This window comes from Phyllobates terribilis, unplaced genomic scaffold (genome assembly GCF_046119375.1).
Source record: "Phyllobates terribilis strain yellow unplaced genomic scaffold, ASM4611937v1 Scaffold_3__8_contigs__length_932513732, whole genome shotgun sequence".
Taxonomy (NCBI): domain Eukaryota; kingdom Metazoa; phylum Chordata; class Amphibia; order Anura; family Dendrobatidae; genus Phyllobates; species Phyllobates terribilis.
The window spans coordinates 229,203,089-229,229,571 of record NW_027362763.1 but is presented as its reverse complement, the minus strand read 5'-3'; the positions used below and the strand labels follow the sequence as shown (position 1 = coordinate 229,229,571).

At 36.4% G+C, this 26,483-nt stretch overlaps 1 long non-coding RNA gene across 1 annotated transcript in view; it reads right to left on the bottom strand.

Annotated features, from left to right (window-relative positions):
• The window catches only part of LOC141258052 (uncharacterized), a 384,140-nt gene extending 358,763 nt beyond the window's left edge, over positions 1-25,377 (bottom strand). Inside the window, exon 1 of the long non-coding RNA XR_012318181.1 lies at positions 25,094-25,377. This is a non-coding gene — a long non-coding RNA (uncharacterized lncRNA). The remainder of the gene's footprint in view (positions 1-25,093) is intronic.
• Between the last annotated feature and the right edge of the window lie 1,106 nt (positions 25,378-26,483).

Here is a 26,483-nt window from a genome sequence, read left to right as displayed (position 1 = left end):
CATGCATGCAGAACATCCCAATCTGTTTTTGTGCATTGAGTTGGTGAGGGGGGCAGCAGGGAACATGCAGCTAGTCTTATATGGATAATAGGAGGTTGGACAGCTGGGGACCCTCAACAAAAGATTCACTCTTCTGTCACTTCTGTTTACTTAGTGTTGTTTCTGACCATTGTGTTAGACTTGCTTCTAATACATATGCTTATCAAACCATTTTAATTGGCTTTCTTTTTTTAACAGTGTAAGACCAAGTACTCGAATTCATGTGTTACCAAACAAATCATTGACTTCTCTGGCTGTCTTATATTTATTTTCTTATCATTAGAAGTTTCTAGTATTTGTGATTCAACAAATTACAGGAACTATTTTGATGTGAATACTTTTATGCCCAAAAATGACAAAAGTATTCTCGGAGTGATACCTTTATTGGCTAACCAGAAAAAAATATATACATATATGCAAGCTTTCAGAGAACAGAGGCTCCTTCTTCAGGCAATGTTACAAAATGTATTATTGCCTGAAGAATTGTTGGGCATAAAAGTATTTACATCGTTTTTCTGGCTAACATGGTGCCACAATATAACTTTGTAATGTACATCAGGAACTATTTTGAAGATACAAGTATTAGATGTTTATGTAAATAATTGTCTATACCTAAAAGATAAACATAGGAAAGTTTACTCCTAAAAGACAGGACGGCCACATCTGATCCAACAAGGCTGGCAATCACACAAGGAACACCAGAAAGGGAAATAGGTAAAATGTAGTAAAGTATTAAAGGTTTTTTTGTGAGTAGGAAGTGAAGTATTCCTATAAACTGATTGCCATAAGTGGAAAAACTAGAGGTAAAAAAAAAGTATAATAAATTACTATCAATTTGTAATGTAAATTGACAATTGTAATAACATTATAAAGTTGTCACAAAATTGGAATATGTTTAATAAATTTGCAACAAAAAAAAAGTATAATAAATTACCATAAATATGTAATGTAAAGTGACAAGTGTAAAACATTGCAAAGTTGTCACAAAATTGGAATATGTTTCATGAATCTACGTGGATAGCACTGGACATACAAATTCCCTTATTGGGACTATATTTGATAGGAATGAATAATAATATGACTTGATGGTTGGTAAGTTCTTCTCCTTCTTACATACAATTTTCATAGACATTTTCTTCATGTTTTATTTCTTTTCAAATATAAACATTTTAAAATATAAATTTTTAAGATTCATGTGTTCATGTGTGCCCCAAAATAATAATGAGAGCCGTACATAATAGTTAGACTCAAACTTGTATCTACAAACTTTATGTCAATCTTTTCTTTCACCAAAGGTTTATTTTCGTGCTGGGATTAAATGTATGTATATGTTTAATGCCAGTGAGAATCATACATGTATCTTAATATTGTATATCAATTGTTTCTTAAATGTATATATGCATTTGATGCAAGAATAAAAATCTACCTTAGGTGTGAGAAACAATTGACATAAAATTTGTAGATACAAGTTTGAGTCTCAGTATAAGGCCATGTTCACACGTTCAGTATTTGCTCAGTATTTTATATCAGTATTTGTAAGCCAAAATCAGGAGTGGAAAAATCAGAGAAAAAGTATAATAGAAACACGTCACCACTTCTGTATTTATCACCCACTCCTGGTTTTGGCTTACAAGAACTGATGTAAAATACTGACTAAAAACTGAACATGCGACCTTATATTGAGGCCCTCATGAACCTTAAAATAACAATTACATTTGTAAATGTTTACACTTTAAAAGTAATAAAAGCTGTATTAAAATACAATTCCAACAACTATAGTCCCACTGATCTGTCTTGTGTCTTATATATACATATATATAAAAAAAGACTGCACTTCCATTCAAAGAAGGTGCAAAAATTCTGTCATAGCCCGAGCTCATGTACTCAATGTTTTGGCTTTAACAATTAGGCTTTCTATGATTTTTTTGTATCTAGTTTCCCAGTGGTTCAGGGATCTTGGGATATGCACCCGCACTTCATGGGATAGGTACTGCTTTATATCTTTATTAAAATATATCAATATACAATTATGTTATTAGAAATAGAGACTTCCACTATTGTATAATATGTTATGGTAGCTTTTCTAGTTTATGGTGTTCGGTAGGATTATAGTTGACACTTAGTCAGTTGTAAATATTTGTATAGTGCTTTATTTCATAATGGAATAAAAACATTAGAGAATTAAGAATAAGAAACAAAAATGTAATATTAGAAAAAATATTACTTTTTTATATATTATTATGTTTTGATTTTCACAGGACGGTTAAACATGGGGACTAATCTATGTTATTTTATACCTCTAGCAAAATGCTCAATCACTGTAAGGGTTTTTTTACTCAAACTGACTGTCAGCACTAAACAATGGCCAATCTGTAAATATTTTCCAATGATGGTCATTTAGCAGCCTGTTTAAACAGGCAGACGACTTTAAATGATGTGAACTGAGCAACCTAATAAATCTTTCAGTGTGCATTGTGCATTGTGCATTCAGTGTGCAGTGTGCATTCTACAATTGTTCTCAGCAGCACAAGAACTGTTTACACAGGATAATATGCTGCAGAGAACTATCATTTTTAAGCCTGCTTAAAAATCATTTCACCTGACGAATGAGCGTTCATCATGTAATTGGCAGCCTGTTTACACTGCAAGATTATTTTGAAGTCAGCACTCAAAAGAAATGCTCATTCATGATAATCTTGCAATGTTAATGCACCTTAACTGTTCTACTGTACGTGCAACATAATGCACCTAATAACTGGTCAAAAACACCAAGTGAGTGAGAGCTTTCATTTATTTATTAATATGATTGTCATCATTTCAGTATATTGTTGTTTTTCAGTAATGTACACTGATCTATAATGCTTCATCTTCCATCTCCTAAACTCATGTTAGCTCCTGACAAAAGTTAAACTACAAGTTCCAGCCTGGACCAATAAGAAAAAATATTAATGGCCAGGTCATTGTAACATCACAACTGCGGTATATAGAGCTTTAATATCTCTTGCTGTCTGAATCTCTGATAACCATCAATTAGATCTTACTAAACAGCTGAATCTCAAGGCTGTGCTTAAGTTAACTTCATTGATATAGACCATGACGACTGCAACAATTCCGCAAAATCAGACCCATGCGCTTCATAGTAAAATTACGGTCTATAATGTGGTTTTGCAGAATGTTTGACCTTCACAAGTGACTTCAATCACACAAATTTCATTTCATTTGTTCGTAAGACAAAAGTGAAGCAAAACCCACGTAAAGACAATTTTAATTAACGCTTATATGTTGACACATTTTCGACATGGCTGTTTACCTGGTAATTTATTATCTTTTGATTTGATGAAACCAATGTTATAGAAGTGCTGACTGGATCAGTTTTAGGACGGTTACTTTACAAAGGCACTGGTACAAATGCATATAATATTACAATTTTAACTATACAACTAAACTTCAACGAAAACGGTTTCATAAATCATGCATGCATAGCTCAGCGTTCATTCTGCAGATCAAATCTCCATATCCCTGCAAGAATACTTAAATTAACATAGAGTAAAAGAAGTAGCATATAAAATAAGAAAAAAGAAACAGCTTTCAATGCCTTAAACAGAAATAAAAACAAAATGTTATTATCTAAAGAGAAGGATTGTCTTAATTAGGACAACCACTGTCTACACCTTCCGAAGCCACGTGAATGCCATAAATAGTGGGTCACTTCTTCAGGACTTCCACTTTATGAGCCAGATTAGAGAGTCATTGCTCATTGCAAACGATTCAGTGCAACCATTTATTCTATCCATTACTTATTAAGGGGGCTACAGTTTCTTTATAATGTGTCTTTAGGTTGTTGTACATTGCTGCACTTTGGCACCATTAGGCTATGTTGACATGTTGCATTTTTGCTACATTTTTTGCTGAGTTTTTTATGCAAATGTTCAGCTGCGTTTTACAGTACCAGCAAAAGCTATGAGATTTCAGAAATCTCATGCACACACATTGTTTTTTTTCCTGACTGATTTGGTAAGCTGCGGCGTTTTTGCAGCATTCTTTCACCCATAGAAAGCAATGAGTAAGTGAAAAAACGCAGCAAAAAATGCAGGTATCATGTTTTGCTGCGTTTTTGGTGCAGCAAACTCAGGAAGTTGCATCATGTTTTTGGGGGGGGCTCTAAACTTTATCAGCATGCAACAAGAGACAAAGGTACCTGACAAAAACGCAGGAAATACGCAGCAAAAAACACAGCAATAATGCACCAAAACCTGTTTTTTGTAAGCAGCTTCTTTAATGCCAAGACCGCAGGTTTTGCCTGCAGAAAAAAACGCAGCAAAAATGCAACATGTGAACATAGCCTTAGCCTCAAAGAAATATATAAAAAAAAATTGGCTGATCTATATTGATCAGTTGTTTAACCAAAAAATGTGGATGTTGGTATGCCCATAAACTGGCCTTCAATTTCAATGGAAATAGTTTCCTGTTCGGACATTTAGGGAAACCAGGACATGGCAGGTTAGTTTTCCTATGATAGAGGTATCTGGCAGACATATGAGAAAATGGGGTGTCGCAAATGGGGTGAGGAGCATATGAGGAAATGGGGTGTCGCAACTGTCAGGAAACATTGTCCCAATGGAGGTCAGTGATTATTTTATATACATGAATAGTTTTTGCCTTTTATAATGTGACCCACAAAATGAATGGTATTTTGGCAAAGTGAATGTTAAAGTTGCAAGAAAAATTTGCAGTGCACTTACAATGATTATTGGGAAGGAGTATTCCTAGGGACGCTCATTTTCTGATAAATAGGCTGCTGATCACCCAATGGGTAAACAAAACATTTGTTCATCGGGCAAAATGACTTGCTTAGGAATCATTATTCTCAGCAGCACTTTATCCTGTGTAAACAGGGCATGTGCTGCCGAGAATAACTAAACTCTGTGCATAAAGAATGATCAAGTTAACAATCGTTCTGAGCGAACAGAAGTTTGAACGACCCTCCGGTAGGCTTCTATGTAGCCAACATGAGGTCATTTAGGAGCCACAGTCGGGCAGTTCAAATGCCACCTAAATTCATGGTACAAGCTACTCACCAAACAAACTAATATAGTTATTTCTTTTAAAAAAAATTTAAAAAAAATTTTATTGCCAGTGGTTTATTTTTTACAAGTTAAAAACCAGTGATATGATTATACAAGTAAAGAGCCTACAGTAAAGTTGGAAACCCACTATTTGTCTATAAAGAGGGATGGGTAAAGCTCAAAGGTGCCTAAAGCTCTTAAAATAGGTCTGTTTTCTTATACAAATATTGTACAATTATATGAAGAAGAAAAAGGTCCCAATTCATTAAGATTGGGAATATTCTTGCCAGTTATGATGAGGGGCCATGGTGGAGTCAGAGTCTCCTGATCCATGCACCTCACCAGAATTCTTCTTCCAGTCTTTAACTGGAGTAAAATTTCTGGCATAGTGGCAGCCACAGGTCATCATGAATTAGATCAGCTATAGCATCATGCCCCTAATTGCACCCCTGTCCCACCCCATTTCTATCCATTTTTGCAGAGCTTGTAGAAACTGGCATGAAAAAGCCAAGTCGCAAATTTTTTGCACAACTACGAGTTGCGCCAAAATTTTGGCAACTTTTCAAAGCAATTTACACCTGAATTCTAAGCATTGAAGATATATTACACAACACAGAAGTTCTGAAAACATTATCTGGACTTCAGTGCTTATGTTGGCTGCACAATCCGGCTGATCCTATCACAAGACCCTCTGCACTTCCATGCTGCTGCCTGCTTATGGTTGGTCAGGGTCACAAAGGAGGCAGAAGTACACACCCCAGTGACAAATTTGTGATAACGCCAGCTTGGACTTAACAAATGTTAACTCATTAGGCGCCAAATATTTCATTACTAATATCTCGGCAACGGACAGGCGATATTTAAAAAAAAAACTTTTTATTCCACTCTACAGACACAATTACATGGTGTGTCCAGTACAAAATGAAAAATTTGGTGAAAGATCCTCTTTAAGACAAAGGATACAACCATTTAGGTAAATCTAGGAGGCATAAGATATCATAATTTAACCAATGGCTGTGGAGATAAAGGACAGTAAGGGCTCATGCAGGGGGATGTTGATTTTCTCATCTGAGAGAATTGGGCCAGTTATACAAATGACACTCTGATCAGAGCGTGATCATAGTGTCAGCATAGGGTGATCCGATTCTTTCAGATGAGAGAATCCGAGCATGCTGTGAGGAGAATATGGAGAGCAAAAGTTCTCCAATGTCTCCATTGTGTCAGTGGGCGGAAATCGGACTGCACTCCGATGTCATCTGAGTACAGTCTGATGGTTTCCATTCACTCATTGACTTGCCTGATCAAGTACGATCTGAATATTGGATCAATCTCAGACATGCAGTGATTTTTTTCCTAGTACAGACTCCGTCCGAGGAAAAATCTGACATGTGCACAGACCCATAGACTAACATTGGTTCGAGTGCGATGACATGTTTTGTCGCACTCAGAACGATAATACAGTCATCTGCACGAGCCCTTACACAAATATTATAGTCTCTCTATTCAGACACATATAAGGAAGCCAGGGCTTAGCTCGGAGCGAGTTCTAAAGTAAAGGTAACTTTTACATAAGAATCAGATAGGCACCAAAGAAGCAGAATGACATAACTTTTCAAATTTTATATTTTTATTGTTCATTTTACAATGAAGATTGGACATACAAGACTTCCTAAGTAGAAAGTTCCCAGCCTACATGTAACTAAAAGCTTCTTGGTTTTCATGAAGGGAGATCATGAATCAAGCCAAGACAAGCATTTTAAAAGGTTATTCCCAAAAATATAAGTTATCCCTTATCCATTGAATGGTGGATAAATTCCCTGTGGCTGGGGTCTGACCATTGGGAAACCCTGCTGCTCTTCAGCCCCATCCTCAATGGAGCGGGGGTGCGCAAGGGCAGCCCCAGCTCCAATCATTGTCTATGGGACTGCGGTCTGAACACTTAGCTAGTCCCATAGACAATGAATTGAGAGAGGGGCCATACATGTGCACCTCTGCTCCATTCAGAACAATTCTATGGCCCCAATTTTTGGATTTCTGGAGGTCACATCAGTCAGACTCCCAGTGATTAGCAAGTTATCTCCCATGGATAGGAGATCACATAAAGATGAGCATAGATTACTTGCTCAATACAGCCATTCTAATGGTAGTATACATTGAAAGGCTATTTTGGGGTAGTTGGAGGTTTAGTTTTTGATGCAGTTTTTCAATTCAAGCTTATGATACTCATGAGTCAAAGCTGATAAAGAAGTCCTTCACTTATATTTCCCTTTCCTTTTGAAACCACTTCTGATATTCGCTAAAAAAAAACAGACAAAACATTGCATATCCGATTTCACTCTTAAAGGGCTTGTCCACTACTGTTGTATTGCCCTGAGAATAATAGAAAAAAACACCTCTCGCACTGGCGCCATTCTAGTGATGGTGGCACTGTGTCTCCCAGCGTGTATTTGACATTGTTATAATGTTATGTGAGTACTACAGAGAATCAGCGTTTGCTAATGGGTTGCAGCGCTCACATCTCCCCTGAACATCCATGTAGGATCCAAGGGAAGTGTGATTGAAGCAGCCTATTAGTGGCCACTGATTAGCTGCAGCAATGTCACATTGGTGCTGGGATAAGTTTTTTTCATTTTACTCAAGGGACTACAACTTTTGAGAAGGTGTTGTCCAACTCTTTCAGATTACATGAAGATGCCATGAGTTCAGTTACAAAATGATTAATGTATTACCATTCATTTTAAACAGCTTATAATGTTTTCCAATGAATATTTGTCAATTATACGTGCAACTTATTTTACATGTCTGTTAATGAAAAGCCAAAAGCAGCAAGATCTATGTTCGTTGTGCCTGATGTTGTATTATTCACGATGATTTAACTGCAATCAACCATTAATAAAGATTTTACATATCCTATAAATTTGGTCAATTTAATGGATTTGGTACAATGGATGTAACTAGTATTCATCGAAAAAAATCATTATAACTTTGTCTATGTATATTCATAGGTGGAGTACACTAATTGTGTTTTATGCATATGAACTGCTCCATTTTCAGCTAGTGATGTCCAATGGTTTTATGAATATGGAACACTATTTTTACTTGTCATTTGATTTACTATATTTTTCCTTAACTAAAATGTTATCTGCATCATATAATGACAGTATTGTGGGTTTTAATAAAGATGAACTTTGAGATAATCTTTTTTAAAGAGTTAAGGCCCCCATACATATCAAAATGTCAGCCCAACATGCCAATATCGACAGGTTTGTCAGACAGCCTAACGTGTATGGGGTCTGCAGGCCGACTGATTGTTGAAGGAGATGTCAATCAGGCATGTATGATTTCAGACTTCCAATTGTTTTGTTTCGCCAGAGATAAGCTTTCTTCTAGAGAACACAAGATCTCCCCACCTAGCGCTCCTGTGAGTGGGAGATTCATACTAAATGACAATCGGTCAAACAATCGGTCAAAGCATTGTTCTTCCAATAGCCATCTAATGTGTATGTCTTCCTTTAGTTAAATAGATAGGGTTTTGCTTGGGTGGATGGGCAAATTCAAACCTGCCATCTTACATGGAGGTAAAATGATTTCCATTGGTTTTGCCAGATTCAAAACAACTCAATTTTATTTATAAATCACAATTATATTTTCCTGAAAATCCCACTACATTTTCTCTTTTTATTTATAATTCATTTTTCTTTATAATTCATTTTTCACACTCTTCCCTAATCCACAAGAATTATGGGTTTGAGGGAATAAAAAAAAATTCAAGTGATTATCCCATTAATTAGAAATGTGCTCATTATTCCTTTTACCCCTGAAGGTGGCTTGCTTGTTAATGACCAGGCCAATTTTTACAATTCTGACCACTGTCACTTTATAAGGCAATAACTATGGAGCGCTTCAATGGATCCTACTGGTTCTGAGATTGTTTGTTTTTTCGTGACATATTGTACTTCATGATAGTGGTAAAATTTATTCGATACGACTTGCGTTTATTTGTGAAAAAATCCGAAATTTGGCAAAAAATTAGCAATTTTAAAACTTTGAATTTTCAAGCCCTTAAATCAGAGAGATATGTCACACAAAATAGTTAATAAATAACATTTCCCACATGTCTACTTTACATCAGCACAATTTTGGAACCAACATTTTTTTTGTTAGGAAGTTATATGGATTAAAAGTTGACCAGCTATTTCTCATTTTTCCAACAAAATTTACAAAATCATTTTTTTAGGGGCCACATCACATTTGAAGTGACATTGAGGGGCCTTTATGACAAAAAAATACTCAAAAGTGACACCATTCTAAAATTGCACGCTTCAAGGTGCTCAAAACCACATTCAAGAAGTTTATTAACCCGTCAGGTGCTTCACAGGAATTTTTGGAATGTGGAAGAAAACAATGAACATTTAACTTTTTTTCACAAAAAGGTTACTTTAGACCCAATTTTTTTATTTTCACAAGGGTAACAGACAAAAATGGACCCCAAAATATATTGTGCAATTTCTCCAGAGCACGCCGATACCCCATATGTGGAGGAAATCCACGCTTTGGGTGCACGGCAGGGCTTGGAAGGGAAGGAGCACCATTTGACTTTTTGAATGTAAAATTTGCTTGAATAATTAGCGGACGCCATGTTGCATTTGGGGAGCCCCTGATGTGCCTAAACAGTGGAAACCCCCCACAAGTGACACCATTTTGGAAACTTGACCCCTCAGGGAACTTATCTAGATGTGTGGTGAGCACCTTGAACCCCCAGGTGCTTCACAGAAGTTTATAACATGGAGCCGTGAAAATAAAATTTTCACATTTTTCCCACAAAATTTTCAGCCCCCAATTTAGCATTTTCATAAGGGTAACAGGAGAAATTGTGCCATACCATTTGTTCTGAAATTTCTCCTAAGTAAGCCGATACCTCATATGTTGGAGAAAACCACTGTTTGGGTGCATGCCAGGGTTCGGAAGGGAAGGAGCACTGTGTGACTTTTTGAATTCAAAATTGGCTGGAATCGAGAGCGGATGCCATGTTGCATTTGGAGAGCCCCTTATGCACCTAAACAGTGGAAACCCCCCCACAAGTGACCTCATTTTGGAAACTAGACCCCTCAAGGATGTTATCAAGGGGTATAGTGAACATTTTGAACCAAGAGGTACGACACAGAATTTGATAACATTAGGTCATCATATTGAATAAGTTGTCATTAGTCTTGAGTGCAAGTGCTCGCTACTTGAGTTTGCATCAGGTACTCGGGTATGCACCAAGTATCGTGGGTGCTCAAGTAACCACATGTTTCACGGTTCATAGACACCCAAAAAAAAAAAAAAAAAACATGCGGGGATTGTCCACGCATGGCAGGCAATCCCAGCGTGTTTTTTTTGGCTGTATAACACAACCCTAACCCTAGCACAACCCTAACCCTAGAGTTTATTATTTAAGCCATTCCTCGTGCGGTATAAGTGATTAGACGACTTTATTCTTCAGGGTCGGTGCGATTACAGTGATACAAGATTCATATCAGGTTTTTATGTTTGGCAGCTATCACACACTAAAAGGCGCTTTTTTGCAAAGCTTAGTTTTTGCAATAATTTTTCGGCCGGCAGAGTCATGTTAGGGCTTGTTTTTTGCGGGACAAGTTGACGTTTTTATTGGTACCATATTCGGCAAATGACATTTTTTCATCGCTTTCTATTCCGATTTTTGGGAGGCAGAATAAACAAAAAACCAACAATTCAGGAACTGTTTTTTGTTTTTTGTTCCGCGTGTGGTAAAATTGATAAAGCAGTTTTATTCTTCTGGTCAGTACGTTTATAGCGATACTACATTTATATTGTTTTTTTATGTTTTTGCGCTTTTACACAATAAAAACTATTTTATAGAACAGAAGAATTTTTTTTGCATCGCTTTATTCTGAGAGTTATAACTTTTTTATTTTTTGGCTGATGGAGCTGTGTGGTTTGTTTTTTGCAGGACAAGATGACATTTTCAGCGGTACCATTTTTATTTACATATGTCTTTCTGATCGTGTTTTATTCCATTTTTTGTTTGGCGGTATGATGATAAAGCATCGTTTTTGTTTTGTTTTTTATTTGTTTTTTTCCATGTTCACTAAAGTGGTTAACTAGTGGGACAGTTTTATAGGTCAGGTCATTTCGGATGCGGCGATAGCAAATATGGGTAATTTTATTGTTTTTTCTTTTTCACAATAATATTTATTTATGGGTACAGTATATTTTTAATGTTTTTGAATTATTTTTTATTTATTTTATTAAAAAATGTTTATAATTTTTTTGATTTTTTTTTTCACTTTCTGACACTTTTTTCACTTTTACACTTTGTCCCACTATGAGACTTTCATTTTTTGCAGGCTGATCGCTTGTATAGCATAGGGATGCAGCAGTATCCCTATGCTAAGCAGGCTGTCAGCTCTGCACTGGCACAAGTTAGATAGATCGTGCACTGCGTGCAATATATCTAACTTCCTGATGCCTGGTGACCCGGATGTCATCATGACGACATTGGGTCACAAGGGCAATGATTGGCTGTCAGCGCGGGGTCTCTGAACCAAGGTGAGATGGGTGCTCTTGCCTCTGCCTGCCCCGGAAATGCTGCGATCTACTTTTTGGAGCGGTGCGGGACCGCTTCTGGCACATAGTACCAGTTGTCAGCTGTCACAATCAGCTGACACCCTGCGGCAAAAGCTGTGCGGGCGCGATCTGTGAGGCATAATAATAAGTACCTGGTCATTAAGGCCGGGTCACAGAGACGTATTATTACGCCTCACGTCAAAAAGGGTTAAAGATGAGCAGATCAGGCAAAATTCTAATTCACCTGGTCGATTAGCAGAGAACTTATTCTCCAATTTAATGTTCTTTATTAAGCCCTGGGGTCTTTCTACACCCAAGAGCATAATAAACGTAAGACGTAAAAAAATAAAATACTTATACTCGCCTCACCGCTCACCTCTCCAACCCTCCGCTCCTCACCTTTACCCTTCTGGTCCTAACCACATCTTATTTTTCAGTGCCATGAGTGTTGAATCCCCAGGTCTCCTCATGCTAGGGTAGAACTTACGGCTGTGATGAGGCCTGGGAGGGTTGTACACAAGTGCACAAAAGGGCGCAATGCCATGACGTCATGACATGTATGGTGTCCTTGTGCATGAATGCGCAGAACTGTCCCAGGGATTCAGCACTTGGGGCAGTGATAAGAAGATGTAGAGAGGACACTGGTGATAAGTCATCTACAGAGGAGTCTGGCAGAGGCTTACACCCCTTTTCATAATAAGAAAGCAAACACACTCGATTAGGCTGATCGTGCAAATAGAGGGGGATCCAGAGGAATAACGGTTGACCAATGGCTATCTTAAAAATATGGCAAGCCTAACCAAATATTAACAAATCTGGGTTATTAAAATGTGATTATTTTGACCAACGCTAAAAGTTTTATTAGAAAATCTCCAGGTGCCAAACCATAGTTACTTAATCTATGTAATATCTGAGAATGCAAAATCCAGTTACAGTAAAAGTTTTTTAACTTGGCAAGATCAGGATCTAATGGTGCTAGATTGCTAAGGGTTCTTTATTATTGAGTATGATTGCTGATCTCCTGAACTGCTTGCATTTACCCACAGTGATACATCAATTTTCACAATGTGTTCCTGCACAGGGATGTACAGTTCTTTCAATTGGATTGTGCAGGTGTAGGAGCTGAGACCCCACCATCTAGGTAGTTTATGAGATGGTGGGGGCTCCCTCTGTCATCAATGGTCTGTGGACACAAGTTTGGGGTTCCACTAAACTGCCATTGCATAAAAGGGCCTTAAGGCCTACCATTGCTCTATAGCTATGAGATCATGCTGAAGACTGACGAGCAATAATTCTTTGGTATACCAAAGCATAATATTAGCAATCTGAAGATACCATTATGAAGTCCCATAGTAAAATGTAAAAAAATGAAACAATGGTAAATAAAGAAAATGCACAATTAAAAAAAAAACAAACAAACATTTTTTTCCATAGAAAGTGGTAGTCTTGTAAAACTGATAAAAGTATACATACATATAATTGCCACAATCATCATAAATGAATCATATTATTTACATCACACAGTGACCAATGAAGAATGGTAAAAAAAGGAATGTTATTATTGCATATTTTCCCATATCACCCCCCCAAAAAAAAAATAATAATAAAATAAAAAATTAGGACTTGTCCCACATATAAGGGCCTATCAGGAGAAAATGTAAAAAGTTATGGCTCTTGGAATATGCAAAAAAAATTGCTATTATTTGGCAAAAGCAGCAAAACAGAAAAGAACTTTACATACAATATTTGGTGTTGCTGGAATTGTACCAACTTGTGGAAAAAGGTAGTATTTTTATTTAGGCTACAGGGTGAAATGCAGAGTTACAAAAAGTGAATAAAGAAAAATAAAGTAATTGGCAAATCCAACTCATTCTGCAAAAATAACTCCTTATACAACTATGTCAACAGAAAGAAAAAGAAAAATGCTATGGCTCACGGAATGGGGTGACACAGAAATGAAGAATTCCTATGGTCCTTAAGACAGTCCTTAGAATTCCTATGGTCCTTAAGGCAGGCGTTAAAACTGGTCAAAAAATAAGATTTAGGCTACACATGCATTGAACTTCAGATTTATCCTGTATTATTACCTGCCACAATTGGTACTCTGATAATGATTGTCACTGATGACCGGGATGATTTTACATTTGTTAATTATAACTGTTTTGCTCATGATATAAATAACAGTTGGTTCTGACTGATGCAACCGTGTCCAAATAGCCACGTGCACACGTTCAGTATTTGATCAGTATTTTACATCAGTATTTGTAAGCCAAAACCAGGAGTGGGTGATAAATACAGAAGTGGTGACGTGTTTCTATTATACTTTTCCTCTAATTGTTCCTCTCCTGGTTTTGGCTTGCAAATACTGATATAAAATACTGACCAAATACTGAACGTGTGAACTTGGCCTAATATTGTCCAAAAATTGGGGCTGTTGAAAGTCATATTTACTCTGATACGATCACTATTCCAGAAAAGTTGTAGCTACTATATGTTCAAGTATACAACATCCCTAAAAGCGGTAGCAAATAAAAAATGCCGTGTTACCGGATCAGGGAAGATCTCAACACCTACGGCTGAAAAACACTGGTCCGAATCCAAGAATAGCAGGACAACCACTAATGCAGAAAAGATATTTACTGCTAACGCTAAACATTTCATCCTAAATTGATGACTCAGACATCATTAAACTCAACCAACTATTTAGTGTTTGTTTTCATTTTGTCTTATTTTGATTTTTAATCTGATTTTCAAATCCGCTATAAGAAAAATGATTCTGTCCATTTTTACTTTATTATTCAATGGATGTCCAGATTGTAAAAAAAAAGGCAAAGATTCACACTGACCAGGATAAAAAGCAATGCGATTGTAAAAGTAGAATAAACAGCAAATCGTATTCATAAAAATGTTATTAAAACTCTGTGATAACCAAAGGCTATGTTCACGCTACGTTTTTTTGCTATTTTTTTTAAGCAAATTAAAACCTGCTTTTTATAGTACCAGCAAAAGCTATGAGATTTCACAAATCTCATGCACACGCTTTTTTTCCGGACTGAGTTGGAATAATGCTGCTTTTTTGAAATTTGCAGCGTTTTTGCAGCTTATTTTTCACCATAGAAAGTAATGAGAAAGTGCAAAAACATTGAAAAAAATGCAGCCCTGCATTTTTGCTGCATTTTAGTAAATAAAACTAACTTTATTAAACTTGTACTGTAGACAAATGACACATGTAATCTGCACCGAAAAACGCAGGAAAATCTCACCGAAAAAAGCAGCAAAAAATGCACCAAAACCTGCTTTTTTTAAGCAGTTTCTTTACTGCTATGAGAGCAGGTTTTGCTTACAGGAAAAAAAGCATTGCAAAAACGCAAGGTGTGAACATAGCCTTAAAGTAATAGTACTCAATGAAGGGAGACATAAAATAGATTAAGAGAAACAAGAGGCGTAAAAATTGATGCAAATTCTATAAACTGCTATTAAAAGGCACGATGGCCATAATTTTTTTTTTTATCTTTGGAAACCTTTGGGCACTCATAATATGAAGATGTCAAAAGCAAAGACCTCTGGGAAGATGTTAGGATCCCACAGAACCAGTAAGGTTATTTTCACTAAGTTGCTTGGTGGCACATAGAAGATCTGCTAATATCTGTAGAGATCGCAGATAACATTAAACCACTTTTTTTTAAAAAAAGTTTCTAATTAATAATTAACTTGTCTTTTATATATTTTACTATTTAAAAAAAAAAGCCCTCTGACTTCAGATTTTCACGTTATCACCCTTTGCACGCCTGTCCAACGCTGCCTGTCTATTTCAGAAAGGATGTGGAGACAGCGCCTCCCTTGAAATTGAACAGAGGCCTGAATAAAGAGAGAGGTACTTTGTAGTCTACATAGTCCATCTTTAATTCAGCAATGCATCTATACTCCCGGGAGCTCTGCCTTTGATCTCTTTGATTTTTACACCAGATCTGTTATGGCCTAAAATTCCTAGGTTTTCCATAGAAACATCTCCATTCCTTAGGGATATTGATGTTTTCTTCTTCCTAGGGGTTATGATATGGTAAATCAGATTCAGAAAGACTTGGACAATACCAGCATTCATTCCCTGTTTTTTTTTTTGTTTTTTTTTACGTAACCTTCTTTTTCACCAATGAATCAAAATATTGTTTATTCTGCTGCTCCTAACGCCGGTTCCTTCAGCTGCCAGTGTTGAAACTTTGTAGCAGCAGCAGGTTCCGTTTCCATGGCAACATACTGTATAGCGCAACCTCTAAGACAATGTATCCAGGGAGGATGGAGAAGGGAGTTTTTACTTCCGATGGAGAAGCCATTCTCCTCAGGATAGTCATCTTGTCACCAGAACAATGTATATCTTTGCCTGCCAATTTTTCTTTACCCTTACTTTCCTTTGATCTATAAAAAAAAAAATCAAAAGAATGGAGGAGAAAAGACTTTTTTTTGTGTGCACATAACAGGCCTTTATGTTTCGTCAAATTAACTGAAAACTGATACAGTTTGATAATTAATGAACCAAAGTTGGCTCTTATGACAAATGTATTTTCTGGAAGTTTGAACAATAAAAGAATTATTTTTTTTTAACAAATTTGAGAAAATAATAAAGTTGTACTTTCATTAATAAATGTCCTACGTAGTTGTGTAAAATTTAATTAGCGGCTTTCCGCCTGTCTAATTTGTGTCTTGCGTATTTTTTTTGTTGTTATTGTAATTAGTTTATCCTATAGAATAATTATAGGCATTCATAAGCCGACAGTAAAACCCTTCATTATGGGTTTAGTTTATATGTTTTTGTTACATAAAACACAGGACCAGAGAAAAGGCTCTAATCAGCTAAGCAACAATTAAGAAATTTAGTAAATTTTCCAATTCATTCATTATTCATTCATTATTTATTAGGACATGTAAAACGTAATAAGAAAATAAATCTGTGTAATCTGTCCTGCAAAACTTCTGCTTCGGAAAATACTCGTAAAATGGGTCTTAGGCCCCATAGGGTTCAATCACTTTGTAGTGTTTGGTTAAAACCAACCTATAAATTATTGCCCCATGGTACAATAGAGGAATGTATTAATAATGCATAGAGTTGGGTAAATTGTCCCCAACTTCCCAGGGGGTAAAAACACAACATGGCCATGCAAAATAATATAAATTACCATTTTTCCAAAATGTTCACTCAATATTTTGTAGCATAGTGTGTAAGCATTTTTAACCATTTTCATGCCAAACCATTTTGCAATCTGGTGGTGAAGTCCACAAACTACTTAACAATTATTTTGAAGTGAATATATATATTTTGTTTTAAGTGTAAATTATATTTCAAAAGTATAAAAAAAGCCAATGCACCATCACTGTACTCATGTGGGAGCTTGGCCCAGCTTCTCCATTCAGCCAAAGTTTCTCCAGAAATCCAATGCTCCAGAGGATCCGATGAAAGAAATTAGCTTTTATTTAATCCATCCAGAAAAAAAAATCAATGCAATGTTTCATCCAAAAACGGCCTTTGTCAAGCAAAAAGCAGACAAGATGTATGTGTTTTTTTAATTATTTTTTTGCTTGACCGAGGCCATTTTTGGTCTAAATATCACAATGTGTTTTTTTTTATGGATGAATTAAATAAAAAATATTTTTTTTAATCAAATACTCTGATTTCTAGAGATTATATCTTAACATATGGAAAAATCAGTGAAATCGATGTTGGTCATTCTTCATTATGAGAAATTTCAATTAGAAGTTAAGTAAGAATAGTAATTCAGCCTTTTACCATCCAAGTTTTTTGAGTTGTAGCCTTAGACATTCATGGACCTCAGGTTAAGTTAGGGCCTGCCATGATTTACACATCCTACATTAGTTTCCATACATTCCCCTACATTCCTTTATTTTTTAATCCTTTCAATTTTTCATTTACTAGATACATATTATAAAAAAAAAACAAGTATAGTAAGCAGAGCGACTCATTCAAGAAGAAATTAACTATATATGTATATATATATATATATTGGCGAATAACAGAAATGAACTTGACTTAATCAAGCAAATTCGAGATCTGCGTATAGCTTGTGCTGTTTGGCTTTTCTGGTCTATCAGGAGTCCCCGGCCGCTGCCAGCCACTGTCTTCCCTACACTTGTAATCAAACATATGAGTTGGGCCCAGCAGCGGAAACACAGTAATAATGGATCGGCCTAGCTGGATTGCTGCTTTCCTTGGACCGTAGTGAACATGTTGTTACCATGGAAACCAACACTACAGTTTAAGACAAGGAGGTGTCTGCCCATCTTAATACATAATATATGTTCATAGACTTATAGCTAAGAAGGGAATGTGCTGAGCAAATATTTTGCATTATGCCATGTTCACATGATCAGTATTTGGTCAGTATTTTACTTCAGTATCTGTAAGCCAAAACCAGGAGTGGAACAATCAGAGGGAAAGTATAATAGAAACACGTCACCACTTCTGTATTTATCACCCACTCCTGGTTTTGGCTTACAAATACTGATGCTAAATACTAACCAGATACTGAATGTGTGAATGTGGCCTTATTATTACTTTTTTGCTTATTATTACTCTTTGGGATAATTTCGTTAATATGTTCTCATACCCCAATGGTTACTATATGCGGTTTTCTGCTTCTACTGCACATTTCTTCTGGAATACGCTTTTTATTATTATTATTTATTTATATAGCACCATTGATTCTATGGTGCTTTCATCATAGTATGGAGATCTTGGGAGAATTTTGGGGTGACCACTTCAATCTCAAGGTAGGGTTTCTTATATATTGATGTCTAGATTCAAAATGAACGTGAAAGACAGAGATTAAGCTTAGGCCACGTTCACACGTTCAGTATTTGGTCAGTATTTTACCTCAGTATTTGTAAGCCAAAACCAGGAGAGGAACAAACAGAAGAAAAGAAATACAAGGACCACTTCTGCATTTATCACCCACTCCTGGTTTTGGCTTACACATACTGATGTAAAATACTGACCAAATACTGAACGTGTGAACGTGGCTTAAAGGTGCTAAATTGTCATTTTTCTTCTGCAGGTGCAGCCAGTTATGTTTAAAGGGACAGTTCAATTTTCCCATGGGTAACATGTTTCTGCAATAAGTTTAATAATTGCTTTAAGGATGCGTTCACACAGAGCGGATGTGATGAAGATTTTCTGCCTGGATTTTCTATAGTAGTACCAGCACTAAGAAAAATGTGCGCGGAAAGTCTAAATCCACATCATGTCAGTCTCTGCAGATCTCCACCGTGGTTTTATAACGCGTAGGGTGAAATCTGCTCCAAATCCACAGCAAAATCCACACGTCAGGGGCAAATTCTGCCATAGATTTGTAGCAGATCCGTGTGGGGAGGGAAAACTGAGGATGTGCACAGGATTGCTCCCTCTGATATTATATTTAGTTTATTTACGAAAATTCCCTCAGTGTTATAAAACATGCATTAATGTGATAAATAAATAGAGAGATAAAGAACCGTCTAAAAAGGCAGAACACCCATTTCAATGGAGTGACAAACGCTGCTTTTACTCCAAGCCTTTGTGCAGGACGTATCTAGGAAAGAGACTTTCTCGAGTACTTGACAACTTTAGTAGTCAAAACGTTGTGAACATGGAATAAAAACAGCGTTTTTTGTTTTTTATTATGGGCCTACTTTTATTTTTTCGTACATAGAAGTGCAGAGGTCCGGACTTTGGGGTCTCCACACACTTTATTGGCTTGCTGATTCTTTACACTCTGCAATGACAGATGGATAGACGGATAATTTTTATGTAGCTTACACACAATGTACAACAAAACCGTTGATAAAGGATCTGTGACTTGGTCATAGTGACGGACACTTGATCCTACGAGATGTACTATTTACAGTATCACTAGTTCTAAATCTTGTTAGTCCAGTCTTCCGACGCCGCGGCCATGCAGCCAGCAGGAACGTATTGCCTGGAGAGACCAGTGCTTGGTGCACGGCTCCATAGAACAGCATAAAGGACAATCCCAACCCAGCATTTTCTAAAATCAGGCCTGCTTGTCGCTATAGGGCTCGGCCCTTGCTGATTGCATTGAGCATTGAATGCGCATTGATTGTAATAATTATATACCTACATGTAAAAGTCTTTATGTGCAGCAGAACTGCAGAGCACTGTGCCCCTGACCGCCCTAATGTGTAACTTGTATTGTCTATAATACCGGTCAACAAACACTTTCCTCTCAGTTGGGCAACTCGCCTGAGTGTAAATCCTATAAGAACACATGATAGTTTATGTGGACTTTGCCTTAAGTGGCTCCAGGGCAGTGAAAACATCATCATAACCCTCCATAATCACACAAGCCTCAGGATAAGCCAATGTTATTCCTTCAGCTTCCATGACACATCGCTGCTGAATGTACAATTGTTTACAGCGGGCCGTATACTTGTGTGTTAATGTGCCAAGTGTGAGTGTGCAAGGCCAAGGAGCAGGCTCTCCCCCTCCCCCATAGCAGTCATACACTGCTCCATTCATTTTTGGAGTGCTCCTTACACACTGAGCCGAGTTCCCTGGATCTTACATCATGTGCTGTGCACTTTTAAAGAAAGGAAATGTGCTCCCTGTGTTGATCATTTTCAAACATCCTTCCAAGCAGGGGGAGGTGAGAAGTGCAGATTTGTGTTATTAAGAAGCCCAAGCATAGCAATATTAAGAAGACTGTATTGTCTTTTACTTACAGACAGCAATCCAATGCATGTAACACTTAGCTAAGGTTTCATGTGAATGTAGAAGTCTAGACGGTTCATTTCATAAGATCTGTCGCGTTGTACGAAATAAAGAACAGTAACTATACTGTATTAACATGCTATATGTGTATAAAGAAAGATAGACAGACAGATAGATAGATAGATAGATAGATAGATAGATAGATAGATAGATAGATAGATAGATAGATAGATAGGTAGATAGAAAACAAAATAGGAGCAGCACAAGGCCCCCAAACAAATATCCGTTTGTAGTAGTAATATCAAGAAAAAAGGCAGGCAGCACTCCAAAATATCTTTTGTAAAAGGTAGGTGGACTTTATTAGCCCATATGGTGTGGTAATGTTTCCATTGTGAACAACCTTTGTCAAGCTAAAGATAGATAGATAGATAGATAGATAGATAGATAGATAGATAGATAGATAGATAGATAGATGGATAGACAGACAGACAGATAGATAGATAGATAGATAGATAGATAGATAGATAGATAGATAGATAGATAGATAGATAGATAGATAATCTTTTGTGCATACTATAAGGCTACATTTCCACAATGAGCTTTTGGTGAAGTTTTAATGTTTAATGTTGCAAATTTGACCAAGAATGTTGGAGCACGTTTGAAACGTGTCGTTTTCCATTCATTTGCCTTGGATGCAATTTTTAACATTTATTTGGAATAAAAAAAATATTTTTTACCAGGAGCTGGAACACACCCCCTATGTTTTTCTTGTAGATTTGCTGCAGCATTTCTGCACTTATTATGTAAATTTTGTCACCTGCGTTTTATCATGCATTTGACGCTGCAGTTTTTGTCTCTTGGTCTGTCATGCTTTTAAATAAAGCTGCTTTGTTTTTAATACTTCCAGGTATTTGGCTTTGACAAAGCTTCATTGATATGGTCACATGCGGATTACATGCGTTTTTAGTTTGTTTCCACAGTGGAAACAAACTAAAAACATATGTGGGTTTTTTTACTTGCGCATTTTCCGCATCAAATGCAAATCTATGGGGAAAATCTGCACAGAAAACTTAGCGCAGCTGCAAGAGTATTTGACATGTTGCGGATGTGAAACACGCACCGCAGGTCAGTTTACGCTGTGTAGAAAAGAAGCCCGGTGGGCGGAAGGTTTCTATAAATCCGTTTTGCTGGAACTGTAAGACGCTGTATTTTTGCACAGAAAATATGCAGCGTCAAAAACTCATCATAGCCACAAACACATATTATACCTGCTGTGGTTTTCAGGATTTCATGGCTTGTGTTTCATTAAGGCCTCATTTTCGTGATTTCGTCATTTACATTCACATATGATCCAGCATTAACTAAAAAACAGAAACTATGAATCGTTTTGTCTCTATTTAGCTCCTTATTTCACCTAGTATTAGGCCAGTATTCGCCTCTCAGGCCTCTTGCACAATCATTGTGAAATCCAAACAAGAAAAAAGTAAGAAACAAAAAATGACATAAAATATCAATGGTTGTATGTGCTTCCAGCTTTGTACCATATCTCTATTTTTCTTTTTTAAGCATAGTGTTGTTTCATTGCTCATATTTGTATCTTCTGTTTTTCTCTTTTTAATCTTGATTTTCCCATATTGCAGATACATATAACAGTCTGTAATATGGATTTCATACAAATCTAAAAGATTCACTAAAATTATGGGTAACTTTTATCCGACTTCTTTGAGATTTTTCAATGCATTGGAAAATTCTGCGTATGGAAATATGACTATGAAAACACGCAAACGTGCGAATAGATCTACTGACTCACTTTAGTTTAAGTTGGAACATGTAATGATGTAAAAAATTGGTTGTCTACTTGAGGTTGTAAGATCCATATTGTTCCATTTTATTCTCAGTTTTTAATCTTTTTTCAGATTTTGTTATATTAGAGAACTGAATATGTATAAAATATGGATACACATATATATATATATATTTAAATTGAATATCCATAATATCCATATTTTCAGACTTCATTTTCTTCTAAATAGAGAATACAAGCCTCCTATACAATGTGCATAACAATAAACCTCAAAAATTCTACCATATACATAGCAGCTATATGTATTTCTTCAATGCTTTCATCCTAGGGCCAAATATACATAAATTTGATGTATTTATTTATTGAATCTCTCTATTTATTTACTTATTTAAATAATTATTTTTCTTTTTTTACATTATTTTGTATAGATCTTCAACGTGTCCTATCCACATAGGTAATCATAAATAACTGTATTATTATTATTATTGTACTATCCATCCATCCAACTATTTAACTATCTGTATCTATCTATGTGTATATCTGTGTACATATATAGATAAATAGACAGATGTATATATATTATATTATATATATATGTATATATGGGCTCAACTTGAGAGATATGTGTGTGTATATATATATATATATATATATATATATATATATATATTTATATACAACTCTCAAAGTGAGCCCTTGCATATATACATATGCACATCCATCTCTTTATCTAATGTATCTAATGTACACACAGATATACACATAAACAGATAGTTAAATAGATGGATAGCTAGATAATAAAATAGTAATAATAAACTTTTATATTCATGCATATTCACACATCATTCATATTGCACATAAAGCACACTTAGATTTTTATGAAGCTTTTTTATTTCTGTATAGACTGAACTCCATTTTACTTGCAGTCCTGTGGAAGACTGTAGGTAAGATGACTTTTATTAAATGGTCGATAATGTGAGTGCAAGCTCAGTTTTACAACTTCTAGTGCAGATGCCGGTAATGGTATGATGAGTGCAGGAGAATCATTTCTCCATCCACCTATATACACAGCAATATTGCTGAAGGGTTCCTGTCACTTTGCCTGCAGATTCCCCTTCACGAGTTGTCCTGAGTGGGATGTGATGTCATTTGTAGCTGGCAGATTGCTGGCTATGCCCTTGTTCCAGCAGACGCTTATGCTAATCAGACTATTATAGATATTGGATTTTCCACTAAATGATCTTTCCTACTATTGCAACAACAATATAGGGTAGAGGGATGGATGGATGGATGGCTGGATTATAGATATTATATGATATTGATAATATGAACTTTGGGCAGACTTTGGGCAGAGGGTTACAAAGAGACACTGACAACAACCATAAAGTGGCGAGGAGAGGAGAAGAGAGAAGAGGCAGGGAGCTGCTTTGATTGTAAATATTGGTTTTTCCTGGAAGGCTCCAGCCCCTGCCATTGTATTAGGGGCTGCAGTGTAGGGACTGGCTCTTGATGTGCTGCTGCTGGTAGCCCATGTCAGGAGGAGCTGGCCCCCAGACGGTCATTTAGATGCTGGTGTGGGTTGTGTGTGGCAGGGAACATCTATCTGGTGAATAGGGGTGTCACACGGTAGCATGCACTCTTGTCAGGGCCGATTGTGTTTTAGGCAAACATTTGAGCAAACATAAAGGCAAAGGTCAAGTGCTGTTCACTTGCAATGTGTGTTCATTTACCTAGCCAGCCAATAGGGCGACCAGGGCATGTTATGCTTCAATTACACTCCAAGTCACTGAGGTCTCTGTAGCCATCAGGTACCGGGACTCTAAATAAGCATCATATATCCAGGTAGAGTGGGCTCTGCACGGAGGGAAGGGGCCAAGCACAGGGCATGGGGCAGCCATGGCAGCAACAGGGTGCAGGCAACCTCTGCTCCTAATCAGCAATTATTTGTTTCCGGGGGTAAATTATGAGATATGGCAATAATCACCAAGTATACACGAAGTAGTGACGTCATCACAGATCAGTGCACTGCTAAATTGTGTACATATAGTGAATATCTTCTCCCAATCTGCATTCCTGCTGTGTATAAGTCTCTAAGTCTTCTTGTCCTGTCTATGTAGGATAAAAGTATGTGTTTCTTTGCTGTATATCCACATGTTCTATCCATTTATCTATATATCTATCTAATATTTATTTATATATCTATCTATTTATCATCTAGCTATATATCTATTTATCTATCGTCTATCTATTTATCTATCCCATATCTATCTATTTTCTATTTATTTATATACCTATCTATCTTTCCTAGCTATTATCTATCTATCGTCTATCTATTTATCTATCCCATATCTATCTATTATCTATTTATTTATATACCTATCTATCTATCCTAGCTATTATCTATCTATCTTCAATCTATTTATCTATCCCATATCTATCTATCTATTTATCTATCCATATGTCCCATCTATCTATCTATTTATCTATCTATCTCTATTTAGTATAGCCATTTTCTCTTCTTTTTTTTTCTAACCTTCTCTGTCTGTTTTTTATTTTCTTTCCTTTCTTTTTCTTTCCTTCTTTTTACTTTTTTTTATCTTTCTCTCTTAATATATATAATCCTATGCCTGTCTTCTTTTTCGATCTGTCTGATATTTATCTTACATTGGGTTAGCTCTTCATCCATGTATTTCTCTATTTATCTATTATCTATTTTTCTAGCCCTGTATCTATCCTCTGCCTACCCTAGCTATCCATGTAGCCACCTTACATATACTGTAGATGCACATTTGTGTAGGATATTACTCCTCCTGCTCCACGGTTTGCTCCTTCCATCATCAGTGCTGACATCACAGTTTATTAAATAATCTCTTTACTTACCAAGGTCTTCGCAGCCCTGAGCAGCAGGCATCATTCCTCCTCTGGCTTGATAGAGCTGTTCTCTGCTGGTACATGGGAAGTTTTGATGTGCCCACACACACATGCATATATTGGTGGTAATGGCACCTGGGCATTTATGACTTGGGTAGTAGTAGTGTATAGCAGAGCAGTGTATGGTGTAAGTGGTGCCCCCCATCCCCAGTGAAGTTTGTATAGAGGAGTCAATCTCCTGGCTTGTACTTTGTGTGGACTTTTCTAGTTATTCATCTGCTTGGTCGCTTAAGCCGCACAAAGGAGTATCAGCTGCGTTATGAAAAATGGCCCCGGCCCAGAGAATGTCACAGTGGTCGCCTTATTATTTTACCCTTCTTAAAAAAAAATCTCCGGGAAAGTTCTGCTTTTGATGAATTCAATACAAGCGGAGAGTAGAGCGGAAGAGATTTCAGCTCAGACCATCCAGCATGGGGCACAGCCAGATGGCCGGACAGCAGCACCGCTCCCATACTACACCCGCACATCACACATTACTACTCCAGCACTTTATTCCCTCTGATACCGAACACGATCTACATCTACATTCATTATGTGACACGCTCCTGTGCTGGCGAGGGACACGGCTGTCACGGGTGGACTGACCGGGATACACAAGGAAAACACTGGGGGAAAATACTACAGACACAACTAGGTTAAAGAATCCAGAAACATCAAAAATAGATGTGCTTATGTGCAAATAATGAAACAGAAATATGTTTATGTGTGTATTTCTTCACTTTTTTTCATCTTTAGTATGTCTATCTTGCTTATATTATTGTGATTTCTCTAAACACCTTTCTAGACTATTGTTATCTATCTGCTTATTTCATATCTATCTATCTATCTATTTATCTTGAATATATTTATTTTTGCCTAACACATAGGTATTGTTCATTCATGTTTAGAGAATATGACTTTCCTTCAACCTTTCTAAGACTTGGCAGTTGACATTTTTCAACCGCCTCACAAATAGATAGATAGATAGATAGATAGATAGATAGATAGATAGATAGATAGATAGATAGATAGATAGATAGACATAGAATGGATAGATAGGTAGATAGATAATAGATATATTGATATAGAAATAGACAGAAAGATAGATAGATAGATAGATATGGATAGATAGATAGATAGATAGATAGATAGATAGATAGATAGATAGAGAATGAATAGAAAGATATAGAATGGATAGATAGCTAGATAGATAGCTAACTAGATAGATAGATAGATAGATAGATAGATAGATAGACATAGAATGGATAGATAGGTAGATAGATAATAGATATATTGATATATAGATAGACAGAAATATAGATAGATAGATATGGATAGATAGATAGAGAATGAATAGAAA